Here is a 22,704-nt window from a genome sequence, read left to right as displayed (position 1 = left end):
ATGGACACACCTAGTGTTGACTTTTCAAATCCATTTCCTTTCTGTGTGTGTATGCTTATGCTATACATCATATAAATTGTGTAATAAATGAAATGCTTAAATAATCTTAACATTTACAAGCTCATTTCAGAGTCTTAATGTTTTTGTTTCCTTTCTTACGATATGCATTGTATGCAACATAAACAATCTGAAAATAATTGACTATGGGTTAAATACACAGCTGCTGGAAAACATCTTATTGCTCTTTTCAGCATCATTCACTCAAAAGGAAAATATAATCATCCGTATGAAGAGTAGTATTATTGAAAGAGGTCATTTTACATAGGAATTTGTGTGATTGATTATACGCACTGGAGTTACTTCTCTAAGTTTATAAACAATACCTTATTGACTGTAATAACTGCTCACAGATATATTACATTTCGCAGTTTACAAAGCATTTTTATGGATATTATAATATTAAATATCTATATCATTTTTAAAAGATAAGTATTGGTATCATCCCCGATTTGGGCGGGGGGGTGGGAGGTTAGGGTACCAGGTGGTGGGTATTATAGAGGGCACGGCTTGCATGGAGCACTGGGTGTGGTGAAAAAATAATGAATACTGTTTTTCTGAAAATAAATAAATTGGAAAAAAAATAAAAAAAAATAAAAATGAAACAATTGAGGATAAAGGCATAAAGGCAGAATTATGACTTGAACCTAGGTTCTCTGATTTCATATAATGAATGTTTGTGTTTCTGCACTATATTGCTCCTGAGATGTTGGTATATAATTCGATCAATGCTTATAAATTATAAATAAGTATGTACTCAGTATGCATAAAATTTGTCCTATCATGTACATAAAGTGTCAATGTTCGGAAATAGGCCTATTAGTTAATTACATTAATAAGACTTAATTAACTTACTAGGCAGTTCAATATATTTTTCTTCATTGCCATTTCTGTAATTTCACTTCTGCTCAAATAAACCATTTTGGTTTAATCAACCTAATTTTTTTCTTTTTAAAAAAGATTTTATTTATTTGACAGACAGAGATCACAAGTAGGCAGAGAGGCATGCAGAGAGAGGAGGAAGCAGGCTCTCCACTGAGCAGAGAGCCCGATGTGGGGCTCAATCCCAGATCCCTGGGATCATGACCTGAGCATGATCAAAGCAAGGCAGAGGCTTTAACCTACTGAGCCACCCAGGCGCCCCTAATCAACCTAATTTTAATGTGTTTATTTTCAATACATATAATACATGGAAATATAAAACTTATTACCTAGATGTTTATGACAATCACGGCTGCACAGAATTTGCTGCTTTTCAGTTTTTGCCTAAATAGAAACAAACTTGTTCCTCTCCTTTATGTGGGAGGGAAAAAGAAAAAAATAAAAACAGTACAGTAGAAGTCATTTACTTGAGCTAACCTCTTAATACATTTACTGGCTTTTTTTTTTTTTTTTTGGTTGACTTTCCCTCTAAAATGGAATGGAGAGGAGGAAATGCAGGGAGAAAGAAAAGAAAAAAAATGTTTTGATTCCTATCCTGTCTTCTCCCACACTACTATTCCTCTATTCAGAAAACTGAATTTGCAAAAGCCTATTTCTGCTGCTTCTTTGAAATTTTGAATAAGTAATGAAATAATCTGCCTCAAGTAATGGACGACTCAAAACTTGTAAGGCTGAATATCACTGTGTTCTAAGAGTGCATTGCAAGGTGCTACAAAGCCAATTGTAAGAAAGCAAGCTTGCCGCTTAATTCTGCACTTCCTGCCAGTGTGTGTGTTTGTTACACTGAAAGTATCATGAGGGAATCATAAACCTTTATGTGGGGGGTCAGCTCATAATTTGTCCAGGAAATTGTCTAGTGCTCTGGTCTTTGTGCCTCCATCACTTGGCTGTGATTGCTGGTGTCTCGAGGCATGATGGGACAGTGGTCCAGCATGATCTGGTCACTGGTGTTGAACCATAAGTGGTCCTTCGGTTTATAGGGACGAGTTGATACGCAGATAGGAATTCCCCCTGAACGTGATGATGCAGGCCACCTGAGACTGATTTGATACTGGCCACCCTTGATGTTCAGGCGTCTGTTTGCATGCTGAGCACCAGCTCTGGACACTGGATGGGAATAAGTTACACAGGTTCCCCAGGAAGGAAGTGGGTGAAGAGGGCCACCAATCAGACCGGCTCCCCTGCACAAGGCCCTAGGCCCCTGGATGTGGGTGTGCATGCTAGGCACGAGGGTGCCGCTTGCCGGCCGCACAGCCCTAGCCCACCGCTAGCTGCCTTGCTCCGGGGCTAGCCTTTGTTCTTGCTGAGTTCTGTGCCCCTGGCGGATGCTTCTTCAGTCTGGTTTTTGCAAACTCAGTGTGACAGCTTTCCGACGTTATGGGTCGCTGTGAAAGATTGCATTTCTCAAGGTGGGCCAGAGTTAGTGGAAACATGTAAATACAGTTTTGTGTGTTTTGTATTGTTTTAAGATTTTATTTATTTGTTGGGAGGGGGGCGTGCGCAAGCAGGGGAAGCAGTAGGCAGAGGGAGAAGCAGACTCCCCGCTGAGCAGGGAACCCCCACCAGGGACTCAATCACAGGACTCTAAGGTCATGACCTGAGCCTTACAGACACATAACCGACTGAGCCACCCAGGTGCCCCTGTAAATATAGTTTTAATTCTATAGACATATAGATGCCAATATGTGTATATTTATATGAACATAGAGTTATATTTTATTATTTTTAATATTTTAGATAATTAATTGAAAAAAAAGCCTTCGTTATTTGAGATGTTTGAAGTATTTGAAAGACACAGTGGTAGATGATCATACTATTTTACCTGGTATATGACACATAGATATGTGTGTAACATGTACGTGCATACACACACACATCCTTAGGGAATATAAACTTAAGGAAGCACCCATGTCATGCTGGAATTCACACAGCCAATTAACAGTCTTCTCCAGGAGTATAATAGGTTAGCACGTTTGCTTCCTTTTCAAGGTTTCCTCCTTTCCTAGGAGGAAACGTGAACATGTTGCCTTCTTCCCGACATCTTATATGGGAACCCCTATGCTAACAGAACCACTGTGTATCTTTTGGGGAAGCATAAAATAGTAACTGAGGTGTGTCTTTTCTGAGGCCAGATTGGTTGCAAAGTAAATAAGGGCATTATAAAACAAGTGTTTCTGAGGAATACATGTGGGGAATCTGATGACAATTACAGTCACATAGTGCATTGGGAAAGTGAAAAATGTATTGGGATAGTGAAAAAATAATAGATAAAGGTAAAACGGGCAAACGTGTGATAAAATAAGGCATTTTATGGTATATATTATAAAACAGAAATATCTAGTTTACATTAATTAACACTCCTTTATTTACCTCCCATACTATGTCTTAATCTGTTCCTGCACACATTTGGAATTCTTTTGGTGCTTTTCTAACCATGATGCTTTTCTAACCATGCTTTGAAGAGAAACGGAGGATTGTTGGACTACACTCCCACTCCAGCTGTGCTCCAGTACCCATCACACAAAGTCACCCCTATTTTTTAAATGTCTCTGTTATCCTTTAGTTTTGTTCATTTCGTTTTTGTTTTTGAGAAAGTATTTTAAGGCTAAAAAGTTTGAGGATTACTGCTTTAGGTTTTTATTGATCTGTTATAAATTTATCACTGACTGATTTTATTTGCAGGATGCTTATTTGAAAGTATACACTTCAAATGCAAAAACAGTCCATTGAACAAAACTTACTCCCAACTTTGTGTTCTTCACTGGTGTGTGCACACATGCATGACAGACTCGGGATATAGTCAGTTGTAATCCTGTTGAGCATTTCTCTGAAAGCTCTCGAAAGTCAGGTCATTAAATTAACCAGTCTAGTTCCCCTCTGATACTGAATTTTGCTCTTATATGGGTATGTCAGATTCAGGGATCGAGAACAATTCCTTGAATTCTGCAACTACTTTTATATAATTTCTCAAGCTGTAGTTATGCAGGCAGAACGGCACACGTGTAATGGAAAAACAAGGTTATATGTATTTGACAGGAATTATAGATAAAGAGAAATGAGATAAGTGTATTAATTCTGTTTGCATTTATCATAGCCATTGTCTATTCATATCTGTTCTAGCTAGTCTTATGCTCAGGCAGAATTCTTATTTTCTCTTATACTTATTCAACAGGTTAATAGGTTAGCTTTCTATTTGTTTAACTTGTTTAAGAAATTGTTTAAGTAGGTATGTTTTAATTAAGAGGAAGTTATTTGCCCTTTTTGGTACCGGGATGCTCCCATTAGAAAGTCCTTTATGTAACAATGCAGGTCCCTTAAAAAAAATTGCTTTCTTTAAACTAAAACAGAGCTTCCCTATGACCCTGCAATTGCACTCCTGGGTATTTACCCCAAAGACACAGATGTCGTGAAAAGAAGGGCCATCGGTACCCCAATGTTTATAGCAGCAATGGCCACGGTCACCAAACTATGGAAAGAACCAACATGCCCTTCAACAGACGAATGGATAAGGAAGATGTGGTCCATATACGCTATGGAGTATTATGCCTCCATCAGAAAGGATGAATACCCAACTTTTGTAGCAACATGGACGGGACTGGAAGAGATTATGCTGAGTGAAAGAAGTCAAGCAGAGAGAGTCAATTATCATATGGTTTTACTTATTTGTGGAGCATAACAAATAGCATGGAGGACAAGGGGTGTTAGAGAGGAGAAGGGAGTTGGGGTAAATTGGATGGGGAGGTGAACCATGAGAGACTATGGACTCTGAAAAACAATCTGAGGGGTTTGAATTTGGGGGGGTGGGAGGTTGGGGTACCAAGTTGTGGGTATTATAGAGGGCACGGATTGCATGGAGCACTAGGTGTGGTGAAAAAATAATGAATACTGTTTTTTTTTAAAATAAATAAATTGAAAAAAATTAACAACAACAACAAAAAGACAAAAAAAAAAAAACTAAAACAGATTAGGCATGTTTAACATACATGTTGGTATTTCTTATTCCCCTGCCATTCTTCCAGAATATCAGAATGATAAGAGGAAATCATAAGATTCTCTCCATTTCATTTAACAGTTTTAATTGGACAAGATCATTATTACATTTTCTTTTAGTGAATTGTGGGTTGGTTTTTCAGTGAATCAAACTGTTCAGGTTGCTTATGAGGTTCATCCCTTGGCTTGATGTCACTAATGATTTCTACAGGACCTAGAAGTAAAGCTACAGGAAAAAACTATCAGCAAAGAGATATAAATGGAATTTTTTTTAAATCAAAAATAAGATTCACATCTCTGTACTGGAAGAAAAGGACAAGAGTGGGCAATTGCATACTTGTTCACTTTAAATGCAATAAAAATGGCAGTGATTGCCTAATTTCAAAATAGCATCTGGACTCGTGGAAAACTAGAATGGCAGTTGTATTTGACAGGGATTATTGCCATTAGGAAATTTATAAAGAAGTCCATTATGCTATGAAAGTAGTGACTAGTCCATTATTTTTTCTCAAAAACTTTAGATATTTGTGTATAGACATTTTTTAATGTCACTGGGTCCTCTGGGTTTATTAACTTTAAAAATCATCTCAGATTGACTAAATGAGTTAAATTAGCAGAAGATTTTATATGCTTTCATTATGACTTAATTAATCATCTCTGCACATCTGCATTTAAAGTGATGTAGATACAGAAACATTCCCATCTTGATTTGTTCATTGAAAAAAATTTAGTGAATTCTTACTATGTAAATCACTTGTTCAGCAAGATAAAGGTACACATAAGTATTAATAAAAGAATAGGGGAAGTGGTGAATGTAGGAACAAGTATAGGATAAAAGAGATTTTTATGATTTATCATGTTATTAATATGAGAATAATCATTAAAAAGCATCACTGTTTACCATTTGCTAACTTAAAGCATTACCAAAATTGATTGTTTGAGTTTAGGTATAATTATTTTATAGCTGCTCTTTATGACAACATGTAGGCACTTACAGATCACAAAGCTAACTCACAAGCCTAGAATATTTTTGAATTTACATTTGCTGTAACTGAAAACTCCCTAGTCATCTAAAAAATGTCACAGTTATTCAAATACAGAACTTTTCTTAATGTTTCTTTTTCTTTTTTCATTAAAAAGTATCTGGATCTATAGAAAAGTGGAAAGAGGAGTACAGTGAGCATTCATATACTTTATACTGTTCACCAGGTTTTGTTATTTATTAATTTTAGGCTTTTACTTTTTTTTCTTTTCTTTTCTGATTCATTTACAAGCACATAGCAGGCTAACACTTCTGAGAACTAGGACAACCTCCAACATAACCACAGTAACATGAGCACATCCAAGAATGTAATATTAATACAGTGGTATTATTTGATATAGTCCATATCCACATTTCCTAATGGAAAAGACAGTTATTGGAACGTTGTCCTTTTCAAAATCACTTAAGATTATAATTGGATTTGTCAGAAGTGGATACCTATCGAGTTCAAATTTTGGTGTACCAAATTCATGGAGATTTCTTTTTAAGTGGCTTAGATTTTTAATAGATCTAATCTGTGATCAGGAAGTTCTCTGAGCCATATGATTTGTCATGCATAAAGCTATTTGGTACTAGTAGTTGAGAGAATAGCTACAATTCATCTATAAAGTCTACTCTGCAGTTGGACATAAATACTACATTTTTTGCAGGTAATAAACTAAAAATAATTGATTATAATGTCTATGTAATAGTGTAGCACTGTAAAAGCACTGTATATTTTGTTAGGTTGGAATTCATACTTAAAACTACAATGTTACTCTTTATGAAAAATGCTAGATGTCAAAACAAACTCAACTCTTTTACTTATTCTTCATTCACCATTCTCATCTTTTAATAAAAGTAATATTTTTAAAAGTAAAAGAAGTATTATTTTTAAAGATTCTAAGAAAACTTGGAAAAATAGAGGTAAATACAGGCTATTCCTTTTTGTTTTAACTCTGCCTCTATACTTTAATAAATATAGGTTAAGATTTTTTTTTTAAAGTCCATAGAATGGAGATCGTTTTTTGTTGCCAACATTTTCAAATCTCTTTAAAGTGAGAGTTTAGCAGCTTGTGACTTGCCCTTATTTCAACGTAGTGTATAGCATAGATTCTAGATGCCTGTGTTTAGATCCTGACTGTATTTCACTAGCTGTGTGATATGGACCTAGGTTTTTAACCTCTCTGAATTTCATTTTTCTCTTCTGAGAAAGAAAGGAAGAAAGAAAGAAACAGTGGCTACAATTACTGTTGAGAAATTAAATATAAATAAATTACTTAGAACCGGACCTAGGATAGTAAACACTGAACACATCAGCTATTATTGTTGGTAGTGAAATTGTCAATATTTTCAATTACTAATGGAAATTTTTGAATTGCATGAGAACAGATTTTTTAAAGCAATTTAAAAATACTTGTGCTTTCCTTCATGAAGTATTTATTGAATACTCTGTATATACTAGAAAGTGCTACCTTCTAGAAATTTAATAATGGACAAGACACATATGGCTCTTGCCATCATCAAGCTTACAGTCTGTGGGAGACAGACATTAAGGAAGCAATTGCAATAAATAAAGGAAAATATAAGTGCAGAAGTAAGTACAGAGTGTTACGGGAGAACACAAGGTGGGCTCAATTCTAGTCTGTGTTAGAGTTCTTTTTAGGAGGGGTGAAAATTGAAGATGAACATGGTAGAATTTTCCAGAACTAACAGTCATATGGGTCATGAGTATGGAGTCTAGATTAAGATTGCCTAATTTACCAGCTTGGTTCAGTGGGATGCAAAATAGGTTCCCTTGGGTAAGCAGTTTAACTTCTCTGTGCTTGCCTCAGTTTCTTCATTTGTGAAGTGGAGAAAGGATAGTACAAACCTCTCATAAGGTTGTTCTGGGGACTAAAAGAGATGCTTTATGGAAATCTCAGAACTGCCTTTTGTCATTTTATGTACCCAGTGAATGTTGGCCATATTATCAGAGAGGATTCAGCTTATATAAAGTCCTAATAATGGTATGATCAATGGAAGGGCAGAAAGTGCCTGAATTTATTTCTTACATGTAAATGTGCCATGATGCTATGTTGCAAAGTTTCTTCAGCTTTCATCCTCCTGCCCCCATAAGTGGTTAACAGAGCTTTCTTTTGTGTTTACATGAGTTTGATCTTCAAAACATTAAGTCAGAATATCAAGCTGAACATATTTATATTTTTCCTTGATGTGTTAATAAAAATGGCATTTTGTGAGAGCAAAAAATAACCCAGTCCAATTGCTGGAGTCAGGTAAATTTTAAGTGGGATCGAATGAGTATCAGCCACAGCAACTTCTTTCAAGATACGTCTCCAAAGGCAAAGGAAACAAAAGTGAAAATAAACTTCTGGGACTTCATCAAAATCAAAAGCTTCTGCACAGCAAAGGAAACAGTCAAAAAAGCAAAGAGGCAACCCACGGAATGGGAGAAGATATTTGCAAATGACAGTACAGACAAAAGGTTGAGATCCAGGATCTATAATGAACTTCTCAAACTCAACCCACATGAAACAGGCAAACACATAAATAAATGGGCAGAAGATATGAACAGACACTTCTCCAATCAAGACATACAAATGGCTATCAGACACATGAAAAAATGCTCATCATCATTAGCCCTCAAGGAGATTCGATTAAAACCACATTGAGATATCACCTTACACCAGTTAGAATGGCCAAAATTAACAAAACAGGAAACAACATGTGTTGGAGAGGATGTGGAGAAAGGGGAACCCTCTTACACTGTTGGTGGGAATGCAAGTTGGTGCAGCCTCTTTGGAGAACAGTGTGGAGATTCCTCAAGAAATTAAAAATAGAGCTTCCCTATGACCCTGCCATTGCACTCCTGGGTATTTACCCCAAAGACACAGATGTCGTGAAAAGAAGGGCCATCTGTACCCCAATGTTTATCGAGCAATGGCCACAGTCGCCAAACTATGGAAAGAACCAAGATGCCCTTCAACGGATGAATGGATAAGGAAGATGTGGTCCATATACACTATGGAGTATTATGCCTCCATCAGAAAGGATGAATACCCAACTTTTGTAGCAACATGGACGGGACTGGAAGAGATTATGCTGAGTGAAAGAAGTCAAGCAGAGAGTGTCAATTATCATATGGTTTCACTTATTTGTGGAGCATAACAATAGCATGGAGGACAAGGGGCGTTAGAGAGGAGTAGGGAATTTGGGTAAATTGGAAGGGGAGGTGAACCATGAGAGACTATGGACTCTGAAAAACAATCTGAGGGGTTTGAAGTGGTGGGGGGTGGGAGGTTGGGGTACCAGGTGGTGGATATTATAGAGGGCATGGCTTGAATGGAGCACTGGGTGTGGTGAAAAAATAATGAATACTGTTTTTCTGAAAATAAATAAATTGAAAAAAAAAATGAAGCATTCTACCAGTGTTCTTGGAAAGTTTATGGAACAAAGTCTGCTTTACCAATGTGAACAACTTAGCCATTTTCTCTGCATGTTGCCCTCCTCCCCACATGACTCAGTAACACAGTTACATTTATTGGTTGTTTACTTACTTTTAATGCCCTTCATTCCACTAAGGTTTGTGAGGGGTGAGAAAGGGAGCTCAGAATGCATGGTTTGAATTGAAAAGAGACGTTGTGTGGTCAGAATGAGAATGAGTGGAGAAATTGTAGGGAAGTTATGGTTTTGAACAGCCTGTTGATTGTGCCTTTTTATTAAATGAAAACACTAAAGAATGATTTAATTTGGTTAAACTGTTAAGTTGTTATTATCCTGCTCACTGATGGAATCTGATAAACTTTAATGCTTTTTTTAACTGCAAAATTTCTAAATATAACATTTTCTGTTGATTCAGTACAAGCTGTCATGTTATGTTAGGGTTCAGAAAATAGCAGTTCTAAAAATTGTTTTCAAAAGGTATTAGATATCCTCAGGTGAAAACCTATATGTTAATAAAAATTAAAAAATGTTTTACAAGTATATATTTTACTTATTCCAACATGTGCCATTTAATTATATTCTCTGTAGTGACCTTATTTATAACCAGTTGGAATTCATGTTCTTAAAAGGTGTTTTTTGTTTGTTTTCTTTTCTCTCTTTTTTTCTTTTACAGTGGTCTTAATTTCACTATTCTGTATTGGATATTTTTTGTTAAATGGTCAGTCCCATGAAGTGTGAACTTTGACTCGGACTTTGAAGACCCCTGAATTTTTTTTTTTAAGATTTTATTTTATTTATTTGAGAGAGAGAGACAGTGAGAGAGAACATGAGCGAGGAGAAGGTCAGAGAGCAAAGCAGACTCCCCATGGAGCTGGGAGCCTGATGTGGGACTCAATCCCGGGACTCCAGGATCACGCCCTGAGCCGGAGTCAGTTGTTTAACCAACTGCGCCACCCAGGCGTCCCAAGACCCCTGAATTTAATTGGCAGTCTAATATTACTCAGCTCACAATACAGAATTTAAACAGTATATTATAGGGAAAAAATAAGGGTAGTGGATAAAGAAGCAGCATTAACTTTTTAGTGGTTTCTAAGCTAATAGTTTTGCTTTGTTTTTTGGTTGTTTTTTTCCTTTATATAGTAGTCTAATATAACTGTTTGTTTCCATACTGTAACAAAGTTTTATAGGACTTTATATTAGTTTATTGGTTTTACATATTTTAATGGGAGGGTAATTCATATTTAAGGGGAAATGGGCCAATGTTACCTAAGGAGCTGCTGTCTGTCAAATATAATATCAAATTCTCTGCTGATTGTTTCTATAGTACCTGTTTGAAATGCTACTCCATTTTTAATGCTCACTTTTTCTATTTATAATTTGTTTTTAGACAAGGGACAGATAAAGAAAAGCTGATTAATTTATTGTAATTTCTATTTGGCAACTATTATAATAATCATATTTATTTGCATCAATTTGTAAGACAGGTCACTGATTATGAATTGACAATTTTAACATAGTAGTGGGTAGTAGAAATTAAGACACCTATATAACAGATCATTTCCTTTTGATTTCTCTATTTTTTTTTTACTTACTAACTCTTCCTTGCTACTTTATTAGCTTATGGAGCTAGGAGGCTTAAAAATTATTGTCAGAAAGACAACTACAATTTTTTTTTTCTATTAAAAGTCAGGCAAGTAAAAATGCTGTCTCTGCCCAATGGCAGCCAACATTAATTTTTTTTTACTTATAAATGACTGTTTTGCCTAGGGAATGAATATTTAAAAATCAAGGAAAACTGTATTATCTTATAATAAATAAAAGTATATTTTTCTATACCAATTTTTAACTAAAAGAATTAAAATGCATAAAAGCATTATTTAAAGGCTTAGAAATTCAGATGTCTACTAAAATTATGAAAGGTAAAAAGTTTTACACATCTTTCCAATGTCAGTTAGTTGGGCTCTACCAGTATAGAGTTCTATTTCAGTTAAAGTGTGATGACTTGTCAATGCCCATACAATTCTTTGGCCACACACAAATTCTGAGCTCCATTAAGGCTGGAAAGGATAATTCACATTTCTTCCTTGAAAGGGTCTTCTTGCTAAAAGATAATGAGTCTCTGAGATCGCATTTTCTTGGTTGCTTGGACTCAGGGCAGGTCCTGTGTTTTTCCTGGTGCCTGGCTCTACTCAGAATTCTTGGCTTTTTCACTCAGTATTTTAGGGCACTGGTTTGGTTTCCCTTCAGGTTTTGTTACCTCTTTCTTGTGGGAGTCATGCTGCAACATCTTGTCCTTCCTCATTTGCCCAACGGGTTTTCACTGGGGAGCTCCATGACTGTTAGGTGCCCTGGTTCTGTCCTCTCCAGTGGCTCCTCGATGCTCCTATTACAAATTTGGAGTCATTTCACAGCCATCTAATGGACACATCTTTTGGGTGTGTCAGGAAAACCCTTTTAGAGACCCTCTTGATGAATTTCAAGGTGAGCTGCTTTGTGAGTTTGTGGGGATCCCTATGTTTTATAGACTACATGATAATAACACACTTAAAATGATGTAAGTAGAGTTTGGTTTTACTCATGAAATCTTAAAGTATAAGCCACTTAATGCAGACTACCAATAGTTCTCAAAGACCAAATGAAATCAGACAGAAGTACTATTTTGCGCATCTGTCAGAGATAGATTTTCTACATCATAGTTTTTTATTCACCCTTTGGAACAAAATATAGTCAGTATAACTTGTCATTAAACAGTAATGAAGAGTGATTTTTTAAGTCTTACATAGCTTGAGAGATGAGAGGGGAACATTAAAAGAACTATTTATAGTGATAATCATCATTTTAATAAAGTATTATGAAGAATATATGGTCTCAGATATGAGGTCTTGTACCCTTCTTGTATATGTATGTATGTATGTATGTATGTATGTATATGTGTATATATATATGTATATAAAATGAGGATGAAAGAGAATGAGCAAGAGTGAGACTGAGAGAGCTGGAGAAAAAGAGAAAGAGAGGTGCCAACTTGGAGACAAAAAGAGAAAGTGATGAAAAATAAGAGGGAGTGCCTTTATTAAAATACCATGATTTCTTCACAGAAGTGATGTGCTTCCAGTGGAAAGGATAACCCTACTTGCCTTCACACATAGACGTTATCATAGAACCAAGATCCTCCTCCAAAGAGCTTATGGAGCTTATTTTAGGTGCATTGGAATAGTTACTAAAATGGTTGGGGGCAGTGAAAAGGGACTCTGCTAATTTATAAGACTTTTTGATAAAACTGATATATGTAGCCCAGACTACAATCCTTTTAGGAAAACAAATCCAGGAATGTTTAGTTTTTAAAATCAGGTCTTAAAATTAACTATGATTTTTCTAATTTGGTGTGTGAGCTAAAATTCCTCAAAAGAGAGAGCAGAATCATTTCATCATTATCACATACAGTGATACCATTATAAGTCATTAATGTTTTATTAAACATTAAGTTAAACAAAAAAAAAAAGAAAATTAGGGTTTGAAGTGGCAGGGGGTGGGAGTTTGGGGTACCAGGTGGTGGGTATTATAGAGGGCACGGCTTGCATGGAGCACTGGGTGTGGTGAAAAAATAATGAATAATGTTTTTCTGAAAATAAATAAATTGAAAAAAAAAGAAAATTAGGATAAACAAATAAATTTTCCATTACTTACTAAAAAATTTTGTATCAAACAGGTATATTTTGGTAAGATCATTTATGGTGTTAAATATTCACCTTGAAACACTGTATTGTGGTTATATTGTTCAAAATTAAAACAGCATTGTAATCCATTTCCTACATACAAATTGTTATTCACCATTTACATTTATTATTCATCTTCAGATTTAATTGGACCTTGAGATGGGGGTTTCAAAATTTTTATTTCAAAAATACTTTTTCTGGCACCTACCGCTAAATTTCCAATTATTTTCTTAAATTTCACATGAAGTTTCTCTTTTTATATGAGTAGAATATTACAGAAAATGATGTCAAAGACCAACTATGAACCACTTTACTATAATTTGGATATTAAGATGATGCTAAAAATCACCAGTGTACCCCTTGTTCTCCACTAATATTTCTGTTCAGTAAATTAACTCAAATATAACACACAGAGAATTATCAAGGCATTGTATGCATTTTTGGTATGTGAGAGAAATTTTACCTATAATAGAGAGCCAAAATATTGTGCTAATTAATGAGGTCATAACTATGGTTTGTGGATATTATGAGAACAGTATATAGTGATGATAACTGCAAAAATTCATGGTAATGTATTTGTAATAATCTGTGATTAATTTATTGGCATGATACATGAAAAATAACCATGACTTGGATTTTTTATTCAATTTGCTCATGATACAAGAGTAAAAGAAATTAAACTATGTGGATTTAAGCTATATAAAGCTTAAAAAAGCTTCTGTTTGGTTGAGAATGTTGACCATGTTGAACTATCAATTATTAGGTAACCTGAAGTCAATAGTAATAATATGAGTATCTGGAAGATCTCCCTGCTATATTCAGTCTGTGAATTCCTTGATACATTTTTTAAGGTTTTATTTATTTATTTGACAGAGATCACAGGTAAGCAGAGAGGCAGGCAGAGAGAGAGGAAGGATAGCAGGCTCCCTGCTGAGCAGAGAGCCCGATGAGGGTCTGGATCCTAGGCACCCTGGGATCAAGACCTGAACCGAAGGCAGAGGCTTTAACCCACTGAGCCACCCAGACGCCCCTCCTTGATACATGTTTTTTCAAACTTTCTTTCCCTTGTATTTAATATTTTAGCAAATGCTACTTTATTTTCTAAGGACTATAACAAGTGGAAGAATAGGATACCAATAGAATACAAGTTGTAGATCTTAAAAATGTTATAATATTTCTCCATTGCACCTGGTTTAAATATGTATCATTTTTACTCATCACGGAGTAATTGCCTCAGCATTTTTGGTGTTTCACTAAAATTTCACCTTAATTTGTCAAATTATATAAGAATTACAAATTTAGCTTCAAATATTTTATTCGGTATGCCTCCCTGTATAATTTTTTGGTGTTCAGATCCTGGGTAAAAAAAAAAAAAAAAAAAAAAAGGAAAGTCTTGCCACAATGGTTGCACAAGCTAAGGGAGTAGTGGCCCCATAATAATAATAATGTCTCGTATGAAGGAAACAACGCTTCATGTGGCTTTATCTCTCATGTTAATTTCATATCAGGTTTTTAATACTTCTGTTACCTTCCTAAACTTTTTTAAGATCATTTAAAAAATTATAAACATACCTAAATGGTTTACCTTGGTACAGTTCAGTAAATATTCATCGAACAGGTACTAAATGCAAAACTTTTTAAGGCAACATTTGGGTCAAAATATATCTTCTCTCAACAGCTTTCGTTTCAACAGTAGAAAAGTTCATGTAAACATCACAGGACTATGTAATACAATAACTGTAGTAGATACACACAAAATCTTGGGGAGCTCAAAGAAGGGAAAAAGGCATTTGAACCATGGAGATGAAAGAAGATTATCCAAAGATGCTGGTTTTGAACCAGGCCCTTCAGGTTTTGTAGGCTCTTGGAGCACCTGGCATAAGATTGAATGATTGAGCGCTGGCATGCCAAACCGTATAATGATGCTCAAGCTTAGATGTGGCAAGAGTCTTGTGGGACTGCCATACAGGGTATAAAACAGGTAAGAGGAGAACAGGTTAGAGAGGGCCCTGACCTTCAGGATTGGCTGTTATTCTGTAGGCAATGGAAAAGCTTTGATGTTTGGGTTTGGGGCAGGGATTGGATGATGGGCTTTATGTTAATTTACCTTTTGGTCATGGCACTCCTTAATTTAATAATTTATAACTCTGCAACATCCTCATGTTCCAATGTGAAACATAGTCTTGGTATTCAAGAGATGTTTGTTGAATAAACAAACCTTAAAATCGGACCTTCCATTTACCATGGCATTTGTCTAGCTACTAAGTCTATCGATTCCCAATTCTTTCCCTTGTCTCTCACTCCTCTTTATCACTCCATACTTCTTTCAGTTCTGAGCTTCCCCCATCCCCCTTCAGCATAACCTCACCCTGGAAGTTTCCCTTGAGGTGTTGTCTGCCTTTTGAATCCTGCTCACTGACTGAGAGAGTCAGGTACTCCCTCCATGATTTCCATTGGAACTTCTTTCCACCTCTTCTTATAGTGTTTCCCCTAGTTATATCGTCTCACTGGATTGTGATGTCACTAGATCGTGAGCGTATCTGCTAAGAATCGTTCATCTTTATCTCCTTATACCAGGCACAATATCAACACTCAAGAAATGCTTGTTGAATTGGGTTAAAATTTCAAGCAATATAGATTTAATGGCAGTTGAACTTAAACCTTTTTAATGTAAGATCTATGTGACACATGACACGTATGAATGTTGTGGAAATTATCATTTATCTCTAGGTTCTCATTTTCTCTGTAATATCCTGTAAAGATTGAAGTTTGAACTTCAACTATGGACATGAAGCTAAATGTAATAAATCATAGAAATATATGGTAAGGCACAAGTGACCCATGAAGGCAGGCAGATTTCCTGTTCTCTTTGTAATCATACAAACAGAGATATTTTTCTTGACACAAAACCCTGGGTTTATTTTGTGGGATGTTCATTCTAAATCTAAAGGGAAAAAATATAAGCGCTGTGTGGGTAGAATTTTGAAAACAGAATCTTTTGAAGAATCTTAGTAATATTTTTATATTCTCAGTGAAATATTGATCATCAGTGGCAACATGGCATTAGACCTTTTGTTCTTGTTCCTCTCTTTCTTCCTTCCGTTCTTTCTTTCTATCAGGACTGAGCAGGAAGCTGTATTGGCAACCAACGCATTGGGTGGGATTCAGGAGGAGGTATACTAGAAAGGGGTGAAAACAAAGATTGCTTTGGTCCTTTTTTAAGGAGGAACACACTAGCCGGTTTATAGAGTGATTTCTCTCTGAGAAGAGTGGGAGCCCAAGAGGAAATTGTCCAGTATGTCGACCAGTCCACTTTGTAGCCCTGCAGACTGTAATCATTTCTGTATTCTTTGCCCTTAATGAAATAATTGTTATATGCTGGAAGTTTGTGATTGCCGTTTTGGATAGAATGAAGGAGTTTTACTTTGGAAAAAATAAATTAGTAATGGAGTAACAGCTTTTCTGTTTTCCGGTTTGGATTCTGCGAGTGGCTTTGCTGCCTTCCCTGCAGTGATGGGTATTGCCAGAACTTAGAGAAAAACAAAGCTAAAATGGCAACATCTCTTAGGAAAATCTGTAAGATTGTAAGAAGGCTGGGTGGTTGTGGAGAGTGTGAGTTGGAGAGCAGATGCCTTTGGTCTGAGTTTCAGTCCTCACAGTCTGTTTGCTTTCTTGCTTTGAAATATTTTTTGTTTCTACCTCCTTGGTTTACAGGGAGCTGGGGAGGCTCGTTTTTGGTGTTGTTTTGAAATGTAAGTTTGCCAACAAGTGAAACAGAAAATAACTGCTGTGACAGACATGTCCCCTAAGACCTTTGCTTCTAAGGGAAACACCTCTGCTTCGTGTGAAAAACAGAGGCCCCAGCATTGTAATACCAGATTCTTCTTGTCTGCAGCACAATATGAAAATGTAAAATTGTCCCTTTGTATTTTTAGCTTTTTTTTTTTCTTAAAGGTCATATCAACTTTGAAGTCTTAGAGCAATAGCTTCACTGATGCCATGATTTGCTTTTTTTTTCTTTTTCTTCTTTTTTTTTTTTTAATTCTTAGGGCAGACATTGTGCTAAGACTGAACAGCTGCTTTAAATTCTACTTATGAATGGAAATTTGAGGTTTTTAAAATGCTCTTATTTAATCATGATCAGACCTCCTCTGATTGATGTTGATTATTTTTGTACTTTTTTTTATTAGGCTTCCTTGGCAGTACAGAGCTCTTCTAACTTTGATTCCCTTTAAAAAGGTATATTAGGTGGATTCTGTACTAGCAATTATTTAAGCAATGTTGATGGAAGAATTATTTTGTGTATTCAGACAGTCACTCAACAAATAGTTTGTGCGTCAGACATCGTGTTATTTCAAGGTACATAAAAGTGAAGAAAAATATACATGGTCTCTACCCTTATAAAGTTGTTAATCTTAAAGTGTAGGTCTACCTAGTTATCTATTTTAAAACTTATATATATTCTTTTCACAACACATATTAATCACCTTTATTAATACTATTTATAGGCCTTCTCTTAATAAACAAGATACTTCGGTTTTAAATCATGCTACTGTTCATATACTTAACAGCTGCTTATTTGGAGGCCCTCAGAGTTACTGTGGAGATTTACATCTAGGTAAGATTTTTCAGATTTTGCCCATCAGTATACTTATTCTCTTCCACTTACAGGTGTTTTTTTTTTTAAGATTTTATTTATTTATTTTTCAGAGAGAGAGAGAGAGAGAGAGAGCACAGGCAGACAGAGAGGCAGGCAGAGGCAGAGGGAGAAGCAGGCTCCCTGCCGAGCAAGGAGCCCGATGTGGGACTCAATCCCAGGACCCTGGGATTATGACCTGAACCGAAGGCAACTGCTTAACCAACTGAGCCACCCAGGTGTCCCATCCACTTACAGGTGGTTTTTGGAAGGCATATCTCATAAGGGATAGATCCCTGGATCAAGCCAGCGGCATTCTCTTTGTTTCCTTTTTGCTCTTCCTGAGAAGAATCATGGAAACAAAGTTAGGATGCTTCTACTTCCAACTTATATATAAACTGTGCACAAGTTGTGATTCCTCTCCTCAAACTGAAATCCAAATCAAAATGGGGAAAGAGGTAGCAGAAGCAAAAACATCATTGGTTCAAGCTGGGAATTTTGTTTTAGAATCAGTCTATTACTAATCTAGAGAATTCCCTGGGTAAACTACCAGATGCCCTTAGAGACTAGAGCAGTTTTAAAGTTTGTCTCTATATGAAATGCACTAAAGGTCATCTCTAAGTAAACTACAAATAACACTTAGGAATTAGGAAATTGTATTGCAAGTAAGTTAAATTTAAATGGCAAATCATTAGAGATATGGATTCTTTTCTGTTGTTTGTGGCAGAATAATCTTTATTATACTAAAAGATTTCTGTTCAGAAGCGTCTTACGACTAATAGCTTATTTTTCTTTCTTTAACAAAGAGGAGAGATATTACTTCAGAGAAGAGAATATGCTGTAGGTAAATAGACTTTTAGGCAAACAGAGTGTTGATTTAATGACTGCTGATATTTGGCAACAGGGCTACAGACAATAGATCAGATTTAGAATAGGGGCTACTAATCATGTGTACAGGCTTTTCTGGGACAATTTAGTGTCCAGTATAATGATGAACAATCTAAGTCACCCAAAGGTTTCAAGATTTTGGAATTGAAATTCTATTTTCTGGGCTGTCTTACTCATTCATGAGTGGTAAAAATATATTTGCCAGAATATAAGTTATCTTTTTGGTAGGTTTGCCTTCTCTGAAAGATAGTTTCTGTATTTAATGTGCATAGGAGGTATTTTCAATAGAAACAGTGTAGTGGATTCTGGAGCTAAAGAAGCAGGACTGAATCCTCCCTTGCCACTTACCAGCTTGTGTGACTTTGGGCAAGCCACTCTACCTCCCTTCCTTGGCTTCCCCAGCCACAAATAGGGACAGGGACAGTGATGACTTGTGGCATTGTGAAGATGCCTAGGTAGGTAGGTCAGTAGCCATGTAGGCAGATATAGAGATAGATTTCACTTAATGGCTTGTTAGAGACTGCATAAGTATTAGCTACATTAATTAATTTCATATTTAAGTAAAAGAATGATGGCAAAAGTGACAGCCAACACTGAGATAGTCTGCAGCAGTTCTAATATCATTCTGTTCACTCTTATATTCACCTTAAAGGTCACAAATTGATAGACTGGCTATTGGTGTTTGCTGCTTTTGGTTTTACTGACATTGCAATTTTGAGCATTTCCCATAAAGGTCCAAAATGGTTTTTCCCCCCTTATAATTGGATGTTTTGGCCACACTGGGCCGGCATTCCCACCTGAAGACCATGAGCCTGTGCAAGGTCACAGCAGCCACTCTAGAATGAGCATCTGTTCTGCAGGCTTCTTGGTGGGCCCGTCACCAGGACCCCCACATAGCACAGGCATCTGCACAGCTATGTTCTCTAGTCACTGATATTACCTGGCCAATGCCTTTCTGGATTCCTGTAACTTTCTGCAATCAATACTGATTTTTAGTCCAATTTTTTTTTAATAATGACTCTTTTAGATAAAATATTAAAATGGATGACTTAGGGAGCATTGTTCTCTTTGTATATAAATTCCTGAAATATAAACAAAACATCTGAAAGATGGGATCAAAGATAGCAGAAGCTCAGTATATAATAAATCTTTACTCCTAGAAACATCATCAGCAAAGACTCGGATTCATTACCTGAGATGAATTATAAGGGAAACTTTTATTTGAGTTTTTGGTTAATCTTAAGGTTTTGATGATGACCGATCTTTGGTATTTTAATTGATAATTTAAGACTTGATATTAGTCCTGTCTTTGTAGTAGAAGGTTATGTGACACGTTATGTGACACTTAGAGGAAAGAGAGGATGTTAAAATTGCATGTCTGTGTTACCCCAAATTAGAAATCTTTAGGAACCATATGCTTTGAAATACTTTGAGTAAGGAAAAATTTCTAGATAAGAGAACCTAAAAACTCAAAGGAAATGGTAAAACAGAAAGTCAAGGAAAGTAATAGAGTTGTATTGTTCGTAGTCATAAAATATGCACATAATGTGTTCATATAACTGCCTATATTTATATTAAATATAAGTGCTTGAGAAAGGCTTAAAAGAAGAATAATGAAAGATTAATCACTTTGGCTCTACCACCAGTCATAGACTATAGCTCATTTAACTTATTATCAGTTTTTGTAACATTATCTCTAAAGATGAAGGAAAGTGTACTATATAATTTATAAAATAGCCTATCAATTACCATATCATGAGGAATTATCCACAATTAATAGATGTCCAATTAATTGGTTCTCATGGAACCAATACTACTATAATTTCTATTTTCCATCATTTTGTACTCTCGCCTTAGACCAATGCAATTCTGGTGCTTACCATCATATACACCATAATATAAGTATTGGAAAGTCATACCCATTGTTGTCAAGAAGAATAAAATACCAGGATTGGAAAGAACCATAATGGTCAACTAGTCCAAACTTTTAGAGATATGTGTGAATCTTCTCTACAGTATTTCTGATACATGATCTGTCTTCTGTTTGGACTTAAAGTGTTGTGAATCTCATTATCTCAAGAGACAATTCTTTTTTTTGTGGCTTTGACAGTTAGAAGGTTCTTTTTAACACTGAGCCTAAATGTAGCTTCTCTTAATGTCTGCATTTAACTCTTATTTTCTTGTCACTATCTGTAAATCTTTTGTATATTATATAGCTTTATAAGTATTTGTTTATTTACTAGCTTTCTCAGTACAGCTTTCTCATGCTGGCATATTATGAGTAATATGGTAATCTCGTGCTGGTAATTATGAGTAGAATATTATGAGTAATATGGTAACCTCTTGCTTGTAATTATGAGTAGACACTCAATAAATATTAAATGAATGAATAGTTCTCATTCTGGTTCTGTCTATTAAAATAAATCTTTAAAAAATAGGACATAGCAGAAGGTTACCTTTCAATGGTTTTCTTTGATCTGTATAGTGAGCTAGGTGTGCCATCCAAAGCATGTGTGCACATGCACACACATCCATCTATGAAATGTTAGAAATTAACACTTTTTTGTAGATACTCATTCCATAGAGACAGAAATTAATACACAAGTTGGAAAAAACGTTTAAGACCTGAACTTCTGTGGTGGCTCCTAGAATGAGACCCCTGTTAACACTGAAGTGGGAATTCTAAAGATTTTTTTTAGGATTTTATTTATTTATTTGACAAAAAGATAGAAAACACAAGTAGGCAGAATGACAGGCAGAGGGAGAGAGAGAAGTTGGCTTTCCACTGAGCAAGAAGACCAATGTGGGGCTCAATCCCAGGACCCTGAGATCATGACCAGAGCTGAAGGCAGACACTTAACTGGTTGAGCTACCCAGGCGCCCCTGAAGTGGAAATTCTAATAATGTATTCCTTGGGTTTCCAAGAATCAGGAAGGCTACCTTGGTTATTATTTTTTTTTTTTTAGTAAAACTTAGTTTACCTAGTGTTGGCAATTAAAAACGACATTGCTAACACTGAGGTTCAACAGACAATGTAATTTAAATGAATTTCCCCTTAGATTATAGTTCTTCACTGTTTCTTATATTTACCCATAGTACCTCCAAAATACGAATAAGGGTTTACATTTCTTGACAGTACTGTGACAGCAGTGCTTATTAATTCTGAATAGTTTCTAAATACTCCATGAGCTGAGGGGATATAGTCCATATGGCAAGTAATTGGTGGTGTTTAAACTATCTTGACATCACTCTATTTTGAAGTGGCTATTATCTCAGTCTGCTTTTTGGTGGTAGCCAGCTGAAATCTACCTGGAACTGCACATTTTCGATTGATTTTCTTTTGCCAAATGATTGACGGAGCATTCTAACTCAATTGTTTTCTCTTGGCGTGTTTGTTTTAAAACATGTTTTTTTAAATTTTTTCCCAATTTATTTATTTTCAGAAAAACAGTATTCATTATTTTTTCACCACACCCAGTGCTCCATGCAAGCCGTGCCCTCTATAATACCCACCACCTGGTACCCCAACCTCCCACCCCCCCACCACTTCAAACCCCTCAGATTGTTTTTCAGAGAAATACAAAATGTTTTAGGTGAACTACATGGTCATTTTGAGAATGAATGTAGTTAAAATTATTGATGATAATGTAGAGAGAAAGAACAATATTAATCAACTTTTTGTAGCTAAATAGTTATGTAGACTGAGAAAGAAATTCTATTTTTTTTTTCCTTTCACTCTTGTGATGGTTTGAATTTTCGAAAATTATCCTTTTGGGGTTTATCTTCAGGTTCACAGTCAGATGGCTGTAAAAAGTGCTAGGTATCACTGTGCTCGTATAGGAATCCATGATGCTCAGCTAGTTTAGATACATGTGACAGGAAATGTTCAGCCACATATGGCTATGTGTCAAGAATGCTAAATATTCTTGGGCACCTGAGGGGCTCAGTTGTTAAGTGGCTGCCTTCAGCTCAGATCATGATTCTAGGGTCCTGGGATCGAGCCTGCATCA

The sequence above is a fragment of the Neovison vison genome, chromosome 11, assembly GCF_020171115.1.
Source record: "Neovison vison isolate M4711 chromosome 11, ASM_NN_V1, whole genome shotgun sequence".
Taxonomy (NCBI): domain Eukaryota; kingdom Metazoa; phylum Chordata; class Mammalia; order Carnivora; family Mustelidae; genus Neogale; species Neogale vison.
Note: the sequence above shows the minus strand (reverse complement) of the source record.